This window comes from Protopterus annectens, chromosome 12.part0, assembly GCF_019279795.1.
Source record: "Protopterus annectens isolate FY-2018-M chromosome 12.part0, PAN1.0, whole genome shotgun sequence".
Lineage (NCBI taxonomy): Eukaryota > Metazoa > Chordata > Ceratodontiformes > Protopteridae > Protopterus > Protopterus annectens.
In genome coordinates, this window is record NC_056746.1 from 785590589 (window position 1) to 785607743 (window position 17155).

Genomic DNA, 17155 nt, shown 5'->3' on the forward strand with positions numbered 1-17155 from the left:
GAATATTATCTCTTGAGAGGGTACTAATTTCAATTTCTTTTTGTTTATTGTGTACACTAGGTAAATTAATAATCTTTTTACGAACGCCAGATGCTTTAGTAGAGTGTCCTTGTTCTCTGCTTGTATAAGGCAGTTGTCCAAGTAGGGATAAATTTGAATTCCTCTTTGTCTGCAAAATGCAATTACTGGTGCTAGGCATTTTGTGAAGACCCTGGGCGCATTAGATAAGCCAAAGGGCAGTGCAGAGAATTGGTAGTGCATGGAGCCAGCTATGAATCTGAGGTATCTTCTGCAAGATTGTCTGATTGGTATATGCAGGTATGCCTCTTAAGTCCAAAGTTACAAGCCAAGCCTTCTTGCCCAGCATGGGCAGAAGCTGCTGCAGGGTTAACATTTTGAATTTTGGAACGTCCAGAAACGTGTTTAGAACAGACAGGTCCAGTATTGGTCTCCAGGTTTTGTCCTTTCTGGGGACTAAGAAAAGTCTTGAGTAAAATCCTTGTCCCTGCTCTTGCTGTGGTACTTGCTGAATGGCCCTGATTTGCATAAGGCTCAAAACTTGTTTTGGTGCCTCTGCCCATTTGATTGTGTGGCAGGTTTGGCATACCTTTTGCCTTTGGCAGGGTGTGAAAGTGGAACCTGTAACCCTGGGACATTATATTCAATACCCATTTGTCCTGGGTGATCATGTGCCAATCTTGAGAGAAAAGTGCTAGTTTTCCCCCTAAGGGGACTGCAAGAAGGTAAGTCCTTTACTGTTTGCATAAATTTCGCTTTGTCCTCCATTTTCTTCAAAACCTCCTCTGCTCTAACACCAAATAAAATATCATGCTGTAATGGAGCATCTAATAATTTTGCTTTAACATGATCACGCAAAATTTGTTCCTTTAACGAAGCGTGCCTCCTAATGACAGAACCCGTAACTGAGGCCCTGCAGGAGGCCTCCAGAGTCAAAACTGCATTGCAATGTATGCTTTCCCACTTGTTCAGTTGCATGCAATAAATCCTGTATTTCCTTATTTTCTGTGCAATCGGAATTAGTCAACATTTTCTGTTTCAACAGTGACACTAAGTATTGCTGATATTTAATCATATGAAATTGACAATTTAAAGCCTTCACAGCCAAAGTAGCAGAAGTGTAAACTTTTTTTCCCCATCTGTCTAGTGCCTTTGAGTCCCTGTCAGAAGGAACAGGGTTTTTAGCAGTAGCGGCCTTAACCCCCTTGGGACCCTGTGAAATAGTTTCTGAGTCAGCAGAAGGGCTTTTATAAAGAAATTTATGAGAATCAGGAACCCTGTAATATCTGTCTGGCTTAACAGGGGCTGGAGGTAAGGAATCTGGAGAAAGGCCGGACTCTAAGAAAACATCATCTACAATATCTAGCACAGGGGGAATAGCCAGAAGCCTGTGCTGAGGAAGTAAAAGGAAATCTCTGAGCCTTTTCTTTGATTCTGAATAATCTTGGCTCTCCCAGTGGAAGTGTTCCCTCATGGTGTGCAGGGTTTTCCCCAAAAGAAAAATCCTCAGGAGGAGAGGCTGAAGGTATGGATTCTTCAGCATCAGAATCCTCATAGGGAGGAAGAGAGTATTCCTGTACAGAAGAGGAATCAGAGGAAATGGAAACCTGATCTGAAGAGTCATAGTCTGTCTCTTGCCTAGGCCTTTTGTTATGAGGGGGATGGGAACCATGATCAAGATAGTAAGGTCTTTGGCCATTTTGAGCATCTGGTTCTGAAGAATACTGTACTTGTTTCTTTGTCTTTAAAGTTGCTGTAGTCTTTGCTTTTGAAGCTGAAGTAGGCTTTATATATAACTGTGTAGGTCTGAAAACACCCTCAAAAGCCGATGCCTGCTCAGCGGCTCCGGACCCATCTGAGGGAAAGATCTCAGAGTGTCCAATACCTTGAGTATCCAGAGGCCTAGCTGGCTCCACGTGGGAGTCGTCAGCGGCCTGTGGCTCTGAGTTAGTGGGTGTCAGGGGCTGCGAAAGCACCTCACCGAGAACCGGCGACTGGCTTAGCGGAAGCCTCGTCATCGGTTTTGGATCTCGGATGCCTGTCCTTCTCTTTTTCCTTGCGTTTTTTAGAAACTCCAGTCGTCGGTTGTTCCAACGGCATTATGTAATTGAATTTTCGGCCAAAGTAATGATAAGCAAAATCAAAGTGACGCTTAATAGTGCGTTTGTTGAATCTAGCACAAAAATGACAGCTAGCAACGTTATGATCAGGGCCTAGGCAAGGAATACAGTAAGAGAGTGATAATCCTTATGAGGTATTTGCTTCCCACAAGAAATACAATTGTTAACTTTTTCTGACATCAGTCTGGAGCAAGAAAAAAGTTTCCCCAAGGGAGTACTTAGCTTTAATGAAGACTTCGGATCTGAAATTCGTCTGCGAAAATCTCAGGAGTCGGCCGGCCGACCGGCACTTGCGAACTGCTTTTGCTTCGGGCACCGCGCGGCAAGAAAGACTGAAGAAAATGGCGTCAGCTGCATCTTTTATACCCCTGGAGCACCGACGTCAGGGAAGAGGCGACAGCAACCAATGCCGGACCTAGACTTTGGAATTCTGGCCGACCTCGGTCCGCCTGCCAGCAGGATAACCCAAGAGTAATGACTGCAACAGTGAAACACAATGAACATCCCTGACTGGATGAAAAATGATAAAAGGCTCCACAGCCATGAGTGCTTGTAACTCCGAGACTCACCTTGCAGAGGTTATTGCTAGAAGTAGAGCTGTTTTCCAGGATAAAAATGTGATATCTGCTGTTTAAGCTGGATCGTAAGGAGGCGGTGTGAGTTTTTCCAAAACATAATTTACGTCCCAGGCTGGAATTGGTGCTCTCCTTGGAGGCCTAATGTTTTTGTCCCCTCTGAGGTACTGCCTTATTAAAGGATGAGAAAAGATAGGTGGCTCCATATTGTAATGGGCTGAAATGGCAGAGGCATGAATCTTAATAGATGAGAAAGAAAGGCCTTTGTTCAGCATCTCAGTTAGGTATTGTAAAATCTGAGGTATATTTGGTACACACGTGTCAATGCCTTGTTCCTGGTTCCACGCACAGAATCTCTTCCAGTTTTCTGCATAAGATTTTCTGGTACTGGGCCTCCTGGCCTCCAAGATAACATCCATAACAGCTTTTGAAAGAGGAGTGTTCTGAATGGTTACATTATTATATTTAAGGTCCTGAGTTGGCTGTGCAGGATCTGACTTGTTTTGTTGGGTCAGCAAGTGAGAAGTTTGAGGCAATATCCATGCTGGACCTTGAGACAAGCTCTTTAGGAATGGGACCAGTGCTGGCATGGCCAATCTGGTGCAATCGGTATCATTTTTGGTTTCTCTTGTCTGACCTTTAGGAGTACCCTGGGAAGGAGAGGCAGTGGAGGAAAGGCATATACTGTTAGATTTCTCCAGCTGAAGGATAGGGCGTCCACTTTCCATGCTTGCTTGTGATAAATCCTTGTACAAAATCTCTGCAAATGGCAGTTGTGAGGGGAGGCAAATAGATCTATGTCTGGGCATCCCCATTTCCTTATTATCATGTTGAAGACTTGTGGATCCAGTTTCCATTCGTGGGGATCCATGAGGTTTCTGCTTAGTTCATCTGCCAGACTATTTGTTTTTCCCGGCAGGAATTGTGCTTGCAGGTGAATTTGAAAAGCCAATGCTGTGTCCCATAAGGTCACTGCTTGTCTGCAGAGAGGGTAGGAATGTGTACCTCCCTGTTTGTTTATGTACCACATGACCGTAGTATTGTCCGTCTTTATCAGTAGTTGTCCTGGATGAAGCTAGTCCTTGAAAGCTGTCAGGGCATTTTGAACAGCTAGCATCTCTTTTTTGATTGATGTGAAGATGCATCTGGTTTGCAGGCCATGTGCCCTGAATACATTTTCCTGCCATATGGGCCCCCCAGGCATAACCTGATGATGCATCAGTGTCTGTCTGGCTGTGGGTAAACTGAATGGCAGACCCTTGTTGTGGTGACAGGTTTCTGCCCACCATCGAAACTCCTGTTGCAGGCAGGAAATGAGTGCAATTACTGTCTCCAGGCTGTGGCAATGCTGAGTCCAAACACTTGGATACCATTGTAGTTTCCTCATATGCAGTCTGGTATATGGAATTAGTAGAATGCAGGATTCCATGAAACCCAGGTCCTGCAGGATTTTCCTTGCAGATAAGTGGGGTTTTGTTGCAAATTTCTTGAAGTAAGAAGTCAGCTGCTTTTGTTTGGCGTGACATAAGCCATCTGGGCAGTTGTATTTAAGCTTGCACCCAGGAATATTATCTCTTGAGAGGGCACTAGTTTTGATTTATTTTTGTTTACTGTGTACCCTAGGCCAGTTAGTAATCTTTTTACAAATGCCAGATGCTTTAGAAGAATGTCTTTGTTCTCTGCTTGAATTAGGCAGTCATCCAAGTAGGGGTATATTTGAATTCCTCTTTGTCTACAAAATGCAATTACTGGTGTCAGGCACTTTGTGAAGACCCTGGGCGCAGTAGATAAGCCACAGAGCAGTGCAGAGAACTGGTAATGCATTGAGCCAGCTATGAATCCGAGGTATTTTTTGCAAGATTGTCTGATTAGGACATGCAGGTATGCCTCTTTTAGGTCCAAGGTTACGAGCCAAGCCTTCTTGCCCAGCATGGGCAGTAGCTGCTGTAAAGTCAACATCTTGAATTTTGGAACTTCCAGAAACGTATTTAGTATAGACAGGTCCAGTATTGGCCTCCAGGTTCTGTCCTTCCTGGGTACTAGGAAAAGTCTGGAGTAAAATCCTTGCCCCTGCTCTTGTTGTGGTACTTGCTGAATGGCCCTCGTGTCCATGAGGGTTGTAATTAGTTTTTGCACCTCTGCCCATTGATCGTGTGGCAGTTCTGGCATACCTTTTGACCTTGGTAGAGTGTGAAAATGGAACCTGTAACCTTGGGACACTATATTCAGGACCCATTTGTCTTGGGTAATCATTTGCCAATTTGATGAAAAAAGTGCTAGTTTCCCCCCTAAGGGGGCTGTCAAAAGAAAAGTGTTTGGATCTGGCAGAGGAAAGTCATTGGGACTGTTTCCTGTAAGGTTGTGATTTGTCTTCTCTGCTTTTGGAGGTAGGAGCACCCCATTGTTTAGGCCTGTATGAGCTTTGGGGCTAAGATCTGGCTCTGGGACGCCTGTATCTGCCTCTTTGTGGTCTGACTGACACTGGAAAGGACCAATTTTTCGAAGGCCAGTTCCTGCTAAACCTGGGTGGCTGTACCTGTAAGAAATCCTTGACTGTCTGCATGGATTTTGCTTTATCCTCCATTTTTTTCAAAACCTCTTCTGCTTTAGTACCAAACAAAGTATCATGCTGCAATGGTGCATCTAATAATAATTTTGATTTAACATGATCAGGCAGATTCTGTTCCTTTAACCAAGCATGCCTTCTAATAACAGAACCTGCGACAGCGGCCCTGCACTAGACCTCCAGTGAATCATAACCACATTGCAAAGTATGCTTTCCCACTTGTTCAGCTGCATGCAATAAATCCTGCAATTCCTTGTTCTCTGAACATTCAGTATTTGTCAACAATTTCTGTTTAAGCAGTGACATTAAATATTGCTGATATTTAAGCATATGAAACTGACAATTTAAAGCCCTTACAGCCAAGGAAGCAGAAATATACACTTTTTCCCCCATCTGTCTAGAGCCCTAGAATCCCTATCAGAGGGGACAGGGTTTTTTGCAGTGGAGGCTTTAACCCCTTTGGGACCCTGAGATATAGTTTCTGGATCAGCAGCAGGGTTTTTATATAGGAATTTATGAGAATCCGGAACCCTGTAGTATCTGTCTGGCTTAGCAGGTGCAGGGGGTAAAGAGTCAGGGGACAGGCTGGACTCTGAAAAGACATCTACAATGTCTAAAACAGGTGGAATAGCAAGGGGTCTGTGATGAGGAAGTAGCAGAAAGTCCCTGAGCCTTTTCTTAGATTCAGAATAATTTTGGCTCTCCCAGTGGAAATGCTCCCTCATGGTATGCAGGGTTTCCCCAAAAGAATAATCCTCAGGAGGAGAGGCTGAAGGAATGGATTTCTTCAACATCAGAATCCTCATAGGGAAGCATGGAATAATCCTGTTCAGAAGAGGAATCAGAGGAAATAGAAACCTGATCAGAAGAATAATACTCTGTCTCTTGCCTAGGCCTCTTATCAGGAGGGGAATGGGAGCCCCTGATCAAAGTAATTAAGTCTTCAGACATTTTGAGCATCTGTTTTTTAGGCATGGTAGGAGAATGCTGTACTTGTTTCTTTGTCTTTAGAGCTGCTTTAGTCTTTGAAGCTGAAGATGGCTTAAAATATAGTTGTGTAGGTCTGAAGACACCCTCAGAAGCTGATGCCTGCTCAGCGGCTCCGGACCCATCTGAGGGAATGATGTCCGAGTGTCCAATACCTTGAGTATCTAGAGGCCCAGTCGGCTCCACGTGGGAGTCGGAAGCGGCCTGTGGCTCTGAGGTAGCGGGCGCCAGGGGCTGCGAAAGAGCCTCACTGAGAACCGGCGAACCGGTGACTGGCCTAGCAGAGGCCTCGTCGTCGGTTTTGGACCTCGGATGCCTATCCTTTTCCTTGTCCTTGCGTTTTTTGTAAGCTCAGATTGTCGGATGGTCCGCCGGCATTATATAGTTAAATCTTCGGCCAAAGTAATGAAATGCAAAATCAAACCGACGCTTAATAGTGCGTTGGTTAAATCTAGCACAAAACTGACAGCTAGCAATGTTGTGATCAGGGCCTAGGCAAGGGATATAGTAAGAGTGAAAATCCTTATAAGGTATTTGCTTCCCACAAGAAATACAATTGTTAACTTTTTCTGACATCAGTCTGGAGCAAGAAAAAAGTTTCCCCAATGGGGTACTTAGTTTTAATGAAGACTTCGGTTTTGAAATTTGGATTTGAAAATCTCAGGAGTTGGCCAACCGGCACTTGCGAACTGCTTTTGCTTGGGGCACCGCGCGGCAAGAAAGACTGAAGAAAAAGGCGTCGGCTGCATCTTTTATACACCTGGCGCACTGACGTCAGGGAAGAGGCGACAGCAACCGACGCTGGAAATAGACTTTGGAATTCTGGCCGACTGAGGGTAGCCTGCCAGCAGGATAACCCAAGAGTAATGACTGCAACAGTGAAACACAATGAACATCAGGGAATCCTCACATTTCTTAAGTCAAGTGACTTAAATGCATTAATCACTTGCATGAGAGCACCACAGTACCATCATACCAGAAAGTCTGGCTGTGACCACACTTTAAAAGTGGCACCACATATGAATGCACAAAAATGTGAAAAGGAAGATGTGGGTAACCCCAGTTCAGCTGTCTGTTACAGTCTTTTCCTCCAATTTTCCTTTGTCCCAGCACCCATGAAGTTTATCCTCCCTCAGAAGGTGTCCTTGGGCCTTCTTACTCAACTACTGTGGTACAATGGACCTAAAATTCAGTTCCAGAACATGTACGACTTTGCAGTTCATAGTACACACATGCTCACTTATTCCTTTTACAGAAACAAAACATAAATAAAATCTCATCAAACCAATTAGTGCTTAACTGCTCTAGCCATCACCGACATTTCCCCAATTCCTCCACACTTACAGAATGATATGATGACCATAAACAGGCAGATTTCTCATCCTTAATAAATGCCAAACTGTAATACAAACTTGTATATTGCTACAATCACTGACAAGGAAAACGAATAAAAACATTGTTAAGACTTGGAGCTCAAACTGAACTTGGCTCATGCAAGTGCCCTCTCACTTTCCTTTAACAATAACAGCTAGTCATGCAAAAAATAGAGAGCAGCAACTTGGCTATTCAAGCATGCCAATATGGCAATTCTCCAAATAAAAGCCAGGCTCATGGGAGGGAAGGTCAGACTGGGTTCCTGTCTGGAAACTCCTCAAAAAGAGTCAGCTTGAGAAGCAATAACGGCAGCAGCAGATTAAAGTACAAACTTCACTTGGACGTGACACAAACACAGTGAAGGGAAACAGAGAAGTGGCAGTATTACCAAGTCTTGGGGTTGGTGCATTCTAACTGATCACAGTGTAAATTCGGAGCTTAGCCAGGAATCAGCTACACGCTTTATATTACAAATTACTACCGCAGTAAACCTGAAGTGGGAATATACTGACCACAGATCTACAAACAGCGCTATGCATATCTACTGCTGCTGTAATGCCACTAAATAAAAACAGTAACTGTGCCAATCCACTACTGATTAGACAAACTCTTAACAGTTCAAATTAGCAGAATTTAGTAACATCCACATATTAAAAAAAATATAGTGATATGCATATATGTATATTGACAACTACAGACTCAACATAAGGAATACTTTAAGTAGACAAAGAATAAGTGTAAATGCACACACTAAATGTTTTTTCTACTACAGCAAGAATACAACATAAAATGCCAGGCTCTGGCTCTTCGTTTTGACTCATTCCATCCAATGGAGCTCAGGAAGTTTGCACTGTACCTTCCAATGGCTGGAGCCTAACCTATTTAACAGAATCAAATTATGTCTTCACATTTTAAACAAATGCATCTCTGGAACCATAGGGGTTATGAAAGAAGTATAAATTGCAAACTCTTCAGCACAAACTATTTTTATAGTGGCAGTATTCGTTAGGTTCTAGGTCTTAAACTGAATTTTATAAGTCACAGTAACTACATTTGTAATATTCTGTAAACAATTTACAATATCTCAGCAACCATTCATGTTACATACATACTGTCACAGTAGCATTTTATTCATCTAGCTGAGAGCTTTCATATGAGACTAAGGAGTTCAGTCTATGTTGGTTGGTGAGATATTTAGAAAAATGTGAAAATTACCTCTACATAAATTAAAATCATAAAAACAGTTATCTGTTTATCTGCACTACACAGAGGTTAAATATTAATGCAGCTGAGTTTTCCATTGTATAAGCTTTAAAATGAAATATTTTAAAACCTTGTACTTAGCATGGTTTTGGAATTATTTTTACAAATATGAACAAGCAATATTTGACACCTAGAGGCGTCACTAGGAGTTAATTGCAGATGCACCTGGAGGCGTCACTCAGATATAAGATTACAATCAGGTAAACAGACTGCATGTTTTGCTTTAAGCTAAGGACCACTTAAATGAATATGTTTTTAATCTGCTCAAAAGTACAGCCACATTGCTCTCAATACCTGGAAAGAAGGCCAGTAGGCAAACTACATGAGGCAGGAGCTATTTCTGTGCTGTGATGACCTCCCTGCACAGGCACTAAACCAATCTCCTGGCCGAATTTATTTATTTATTTACACTTTGTTAAATGGGTTAGTTCCAAAAGGCTAATGGCCTCTTTTCAGGGGAGACCTAGAAAATCTATGATGTTGGCAACATCTTGAAATATCTGAATAGAGCAACTGACTGCCCACGTATCAACACTGTTCCCAGCCATGTCTTTTAAACAGGACTGGGAACACTTTGTTCCAAATCCCAAGAATAGCGCAGCTTTTATTATGAAGGCCAGAAGTACAAATATACATAGGTTACAAACGCATGTTCATAGGTTGGTAGTAAGCTATTGGCCCTAGGGCCTATAGAAGCCTAGCCATAACAATTCCCTGGCTATTTCTTCCCACAATATTTACTTCCCTGGACCCCTGTCTAACAGGGTGACTGACGTGATCCCCGGGGTGAATTTTTTATCTCCCATACAATCGACAAGGGTCCTTCTGAAGAGGGACAAAGAGGCGCTCTGCTTGACATGTATGAAGAATCTATTCCAGAGTCTGCGGAGTCTCTGGGTGAGGGACCTATCCCTCCAGCATATTTTGTTCATTGTGATGACAAGGTTTAGATCCCTGGAGCGTGTGGCTCTGAGGGATTGAGATTTTTTTAAGTGTAGCATGTCCAACAGCTCTGGGCTTGACATGGCCTTGTATGTTAAGCAGAGATTGCCTCTGATTAGACTATATGTGACAGAGTATAGCTGGAGTTTATTTTAGACAGTCAGCATACGGCATGTGCTTTAGGCCTGCGATTCTTTTAGTGAGGTATTTCTGCAGCCTTTCCAGTTGTTGCAGATGTCTTGAAAGGTACATACCAAATGGGGCACTGTATTCTATAATGGGTCTAATGAGGGAGGAGTACAGTGGGACAATGACCTCCTTTCTTCTGGGTAAAAAGCATTTAGTGATGAGGTATGCCACATTCCTGACTGTTGTGGCAATGTGTTTATCGAAGGTGAGACCACTGTCCACCTGTGTCCCTAAGTCTCTTATCACACTTTCGGTGTTTAGTGTACTGCCACCTATGTGGTAATTCATGGGTACATGTCCCTTCCCAAAGGGGATAACTATACATTTCTTGGCATTGAGCTTGAGCCCATGGCTCTGGCACCAAGCATCTGTTTCTATAAGGCCCTTTTGTAGAATATCCAGATCATTTGGGGATGCAATAATGGCTCCCAGTTTGCAGTCATCTGTTGAACATCTACCTTAACATAATGGTCCCATACTTAGTAAAAGACAATGCAAGAATGATGTGGTGAATCAATAATCAGCTTGCTCAAAGTGTTTTGGCCAACAGGCTGCTACCTGGGCACTCAATCATACCTTTTTGAAGTATTACAAAGGCAAGGTTGATGTAGAAGAGGAGGAGCAGGGTTTGTTTTAGCTGTTCTACAGGGCTTGCTGCAGGCCATCCACCTATTTCTGAGCTGGACATACACTGCTAAGCACTCTCCTCTCCAGCACACTGTGTAATTCTTTCAGCAATGTTCCATATGACAATACAGTACAGCTGTGTAAATATACTCTCCAAAAGATGTTGAAATATCACTGTTGCAGGTTTGGCTCTATTCCTCCATACTTCTAATCATGTACACAAGTTACAAGTCTGATGGTCTCTTTCGGTTCCAGTTAATAGCCTTTACTGGGTTTGTAGTGTATTTTACTGTACTACAGAATGCAATTCACGGAGTCTTTGCATATTTTTATTAACCCTCTTAGCTTTGTAAAAAGAGGCAAACAAGATATGCTTGTTATACCCATATCAGCTATTTTAAATTGATTGTTTTACACAAATGCTTGGTTAAGGCTTTTTATGACGAGTACAATTTTTCCAAAAGCATCCGTTACAGAACACAGCTGTTTGCTTTTTTCCTAAAATAAGTAAGACTAGCAGTTCAATAAAATATTATCTTATACAGGCAGGTCCCCACCACTACCAGGGGTGTAGACAAAAATTTACATTTTGTACTCAGACCTGGTGTTGTTGTCCCACTACCCACCTATCATTTAAAAAAAATGTACTCCATCCTCAAATGCTACCTCCTAGACATACAGGAAGGGGACACCTTATTTTCAACTGGTAACATTTGTACCCATAAAAAGCTATTTTTTTAGATGTTTGTTCCTTTTACAAGCATTCTTTGTATGCCTCTATACTGTAAATATTAACTTATACAGTTCTAAACATTCAGTGTTTTTTGCGTGTTGAAGTTTTCAGGAGACGCTCAGAAAAAAATGTACTCATTTGAGTACAAGTACACTTAGCTGCAAGATCAAGCCAGGGTATTATGTGTACCTTCACCTAATGTCTCACATACTGTATCACTTCTATGGCAATAATGGCAGCTAATAAAGCCACTTTGCTGGAGAACTTCTTGCAAATGAAGAGCACCGATATGGAAAAAAAAATTGGGTCCTCTAAAGTCATAGATTAACAAAGACCTTGTTTTGTAAAAGACAGTCTTTCAAAGAAGGCACTGCTGCATGCCGAGACTCTGATACACAATGTGATGTGAAACCTTCGGTTGAAACACCCCAAGCTGAGGGGGAAAAAAAACAGCAAAACCTTGAATTTTTTTAATTTATCAAGGTAACAAAGCAAATACATCCACAACATCAAGATCAACAGAGCTATATATTTAGTATCATACCTCTTCACAACCCTTTAAAGAAACCTACACTTATTTTAGCTACACGCTGTATGTCAAATATCATCCTGGCACCTCTGTCCTTTTCTTGATCTCTCTCAGTATTTTATTTCTCTCTTACACCTTTGTAAGTTACCATTTCTTCCTTTTAGATATAGCATGCATACTATGTGTATGTCTACTTAATTTTATTTATACTGGTTACTATATACTTTAGTTCTTCAAGTTTAGCAATCTAGTATATACTGAATGTATGTTTCTGTATAAACAATTTTATTAAACCTGAATGTTTCAGATGCAACGATTGTTTTGTAGAGCATTTCTCTACCGGCCTCCACTGAAAAAGCCAGGTAGTGCCCAGACTATCCCAGTTAACAAATGTCAATAAATAAACTAATACCCTCTTATTCTCAAGTTTCTTGAGCAACCTACCATTTGACCTAATAAATTACATACTTTATGCCATTATTACTATATATAACTTTCTACAATATTCCTCTAAAGTAAAGAGTCACCTTTAAACGTCACACCTACTGCAAAAATATTCACTGCTTCCTTACAGCTTCAAGTAGTAAGAGATTCTCAGACAGACATTTCGCAGGTAGTCACCTTATCTTTCTTTCAATTACTTCATTCTCCATATGTACATTTTCATGCCAGCATGCATGCTCTCTATCGCTTTCACTTTGAATATGTTTTCACTTCTGCTTCTAAAAACACTCATCATCCATTATTCCAACTTGCTAAAATTGTTCATTAAGTTCAAACCACAATTTTTCATGCCAAGTTGTCATACACACTGCTGCCCAGGAATGGAATTCATAAAGGAATGTGGAAAAGCATTTTTACTAACAAACATTTTGGGGCAGGTTTAATTTTCACAGTATTTACTACTACTTTTTCTTTCCTTCATCCTTCCTGAGGCTGACCATTACCTGCCACCAGCTCCTCTCCTCATTTATCAGGTTTACCAGATCTACCTTAACCTCCCCAGGTTCAACCCAACCAACATCTGGGGTTGGTAAAGTGACACATGACACTGCTTCTTCTTCTTCTTTCAGCTTTTCCTGGTTAGGGGTCACCACAGCGGATCACATGTCCACTCATGATTGGCAGTGGAGTTTTTACAGTATCGAGTTGCCAGCCCGGCACCCAACCTTCTACAGAAGGGACACACACACACACACGGACTCACTCATGCCTAGGGCCAATTTAGAGTGTCCAATCCACCTACAGCAAGTCTTCAGGATGTGGGAAGAAACTGGTGCACCCGGAGGAAATTCAAGCGACCACAGGGAGGACATGCAGACTCTGCACAGGAGGCACCCCAGCCGAGGATCGAACCGGAGAGCCTCTTGCTGTGAGGTGGCAACACTAACCGCTGCACCACTGCAGCTGCCCTAGCACACAGGACACTGCTACTGAGTTATATTTCTGCCAGGGAGTGTGTCCTAAATCCCACCACTCAAAGCAGCACTGCAAGCTCAATGATCACTGCATTTGGGAGCTGCATGCAAACGCTCATCCATGCATGTGCAACCTCCGAACTATGCAGCACAAAAGCTCACCAGACTCTTAATGCTGCGTATTGCAGTGAGCCTAGGCTGTCTACCTCACCCCAGGATGGGCAGACCAATATCAAACATTCACTACAATTAACCTCCTGCAGTACCTCCAACAGGAGCGCTGGTTCTTGAACACAGGTTGTCTGGGGCTCACTAAAGGCTTTATCCCTCTTTGTGACAGGGCCACTTTTTTGGGGAATTTTCAGTTATTCATATTAAATGACTACCAGAGTTTAAACCTGCTACATGATAGACATTTTTATACCCCTACTCATTTCTTTTTCATACCTTTAATGTCATCAATAGAACAAAACGTATCAATCTAAGAATGCGTTTTTGCATGGCTGTTGATACTTTAACTGTTTAAACTATTAGCTCGTGATGGAACAGATGCTGCCTCCAATGTTGCACCATAATTCTGATAAGCTGCAGTGAATTCAACAATTACTTAACAAGGAAACTCTATGTTGTTTTTCTTTCGGCTTTTCCCGGTTAGGGGTCTCCACAGCGGAACTCCGGTCTGCTAATGATTGGCAGTTGATTTTTACAGTGCCGAGGTGCCAGCCTGAATGCCACTCGACCGTGGGGAGGACATGCAGAATCCACACAGAAGGCACTCCAGCCGAGAATTGAATGGGAGAACCTCTTGCTGGGAGGCGACAATGCTACCGCTGCACCACCGCTGCATCAGGAAACTCTTGATAGTGCTTTAAAAACAGGAATCACTATCCTTATTTTGACATCAAATAATGTTTATCTGTTTGCAACTCCCTTCCAAAGGTCTTGACTCCCACAAATATATACATACATGTGCACATATCATACATATACTGTGGATATAAAAAGTGTACACATCCCTGTTAAAATGCCAGGTTTCTGTGATATAAAAAAATGAGACTACAAGAAATCATTTCAAAACTTTTCCCACCTTTAATGTGACCTATAACCTGTACAATTCAATTGAAAAACAAACAAATCTGTTAGGGGAAAAATTATATAAAGAACGTACAATAAACTGGTTGCATAAGTGTGCACACCCTTAAATTAATACTTTGTTGAAGAACCTTTTGATTTAATTACAGCATTCAGTCTTCTTGGGTAGGAGTCTGTCAGCATGCCACATCTTGACTTGGCAATATTTGCCTACTCTTCCTTGCAAAAGCACTCAAAATCTGTCAGAATGTGAGGGCATCTCTTGTGCACAGCCCTCTTCAGGTCACCCCACACATTTTCTATTGGATTTAGGTCTGGGTTCTGGCTGGGCCATTCCAAAACTTTAATTTTCTTCTGATGAAGCCATTTTTTTGTTGATTTGGATGTATGCTTGGGGTCATCGTCGTATTGAAAGGTGAAATTCCTCTTCATATTTCTAGCAGATACCTGAAGGTTTTGGGCCAAAAGTGACTGGTATTTGGAACTGTTCATAATTTCCTCCACCTTGACTAAAGCTCCAGTTCCAGCTGAAGAAAAGCAACCCCAAACCATGATACTTGCCACCACCATGTTTCTCCGTGGGGATGCTGCTCTTTTGGTCAAAAAGTTCAACCTTGGTCTTATCAGACCATAACACATTTTCCCACATGCTTTTGGGAGAACTGATGTATTGTTTTGCAAATTTTAGCTGGGCCTGGATGTTTTTCTGTGTAAGAAAAGGCTTCTGTCTTGCAACCCTACCCCATAGGCCAAACATATGGAGAATATGGGAGATTGTCGTCACATGCAGTACACAACCAGTACTTGCCAGAAATTCCTGCAGCTCCTTCAGTGTTGCTGTAGGTCTCTTGGCAGCCTCCCCTTCATTAATTTTGGAGAGACGTCCACTTCTTTGCAACGTCACTGTTGTCCCATATTTTCTCCACTAATTTTAGATGACTGTCTTCACTGTGTTCCATGGTATATCCAATGCTGTGGAAATTTTTTTGTACCCTTCTCCTGTCTGATACCTTTCAACAATGTGATGCTTTATAAGCTCTCTGCAAACCGTGGCTTTTGCTGCAACAGGCATCTGAGTAAATGTCAGAAAAAGCCTACTAGGACAGCTGAACTTTATTTGGGGTTAATCAGAGTCTTTAATTGATGGCAGGTGTGTCCCCAAGAAGACTGAATGTTGTAATTAAAGCAAAAGGTGCTTCAACAAAGTATTAGTTTAAGGGTGTGCACATTTTTGCAACCAGCTTATTGTACGGTTTTTATTTTTTATATTTTTCCCCTAACAGATTTGTTTGTTTCTCAATTGAATTGCACAGGTTATAGGTCACATAAGTGTTGAAATGATTTATTGTGGTCTCATTTTTTTTTTATATTACGAAAACCTGACATTTTTACAGGGGTGTGTACACTTTTTATATCCACTGTACACACACACACACACACACACACACACATATATATATATATATATATACACACACACACACACACACACACACACACACACACACACACACATATCTTTGATTCACTGTATGAAATTCTTAGTGCTTTAACTAAATGTGGCACCTCACATTCTACTACACTCTTTGGGTTTTCTAATCTAACCCCTCAACAGAAATCATCAGTATACGTGAGGAATTGATCAAGAGAAAAAAGGTATGCAAGGTCTTTACCAAAATATAGTAGTTTCAATATGGTTTACAATTATTGTAATTTTTAATTTTGGTGATTTATAACCCTGAGCTGAACATGAAAATAGTCTACTAGGATCAGTTCTTTACCCTACTTAACAAAGACAAATAAATACATACATACATATACTCACATAGATAAAAACACACACTCACACGCTTCTGGCAATTATACATACCACCAGATTTTCAGATGTCATAATCTGCACTGTTTATTGATACCACTATAACACCCAGTTCCATCTTTAAAATGTTAAGTGCCTGTGCATGTTCCTCACTTTCCTTTTACAAACACAGCATTCAAGTCCACAAAAGTCAGGGGTAACAATCCCTATTAGTCCAAAGTTACCACTCGAAGTAGTTCCAAAAACCTCTTCTAAACGAACTGATAGGAAACTCGATCTACTGCAAGATACTCTCAAATCTATAACATTACACTGAGCACCTAAATTAATTTTCATAGCTTACTTTGTTTGAGGAGTCTCTTGCAGCAGATCTATATCTTTTAACAAAGACCCATGCAGTAACGTAAAATACAAAGTGTGGAGAACAAAAACACTGAAGAGTCCTCTCAGGCAACATGCCCAGTAGCAATGCCGTTTCAAACACAGACTAGCCTTTACCAATCACGTCTGAACTTGGCTTTCAAAAAATTACCCCAATAAAAAAAAATCCAGATTAAATAAAGTACAGAAAATACTTACTTATCTTATAAGGTCTTCCAGAGTTAACTGCTAACTTGACTTCATATCAAAGGCTGAAAGCAATAATAAGGTATTATTTAATTACTTCAGAAAAATGGAAGGGAAAATTGTTAAAGTAACATGTCATTAATAAAATATGTTTATTAATACCCATCTACACTACACACTAAATGTATTTATTGTAAACTTTGCACACATTTTTTCTGAAAAGTGCTACATTCTTTATACAATTGCAGATATAATGAATGCTGCCATAATTAAGATTAACCTAAAATTCCATGAAACCAGACGATAGACTTTGTGGTTTCCTAAACAAAACCCAACTAA

General features: G+C 41.4%; 1 protein-coding gene across 1 annotated transcript in view; it reads right to left on the reverse strand.

Moving 5' to 3' along the window:
- Positions 1-16882, reverse strand: part of CAPN15 (calpain 15) — a 1742089-nt gene extending 1725207 nt beyond the window's left edge. The window contains exon 1 of the mRNA XM_044088958.1: positions 16829-16882. The gene's annotated coding sequence lies outside the window, so the exon portion shown is untranslated. The remainder of the gene's footprint in view (positions 1-16828) is intronic.
- Positions 16883-17155: the final 273 nt, after the last annotated feature.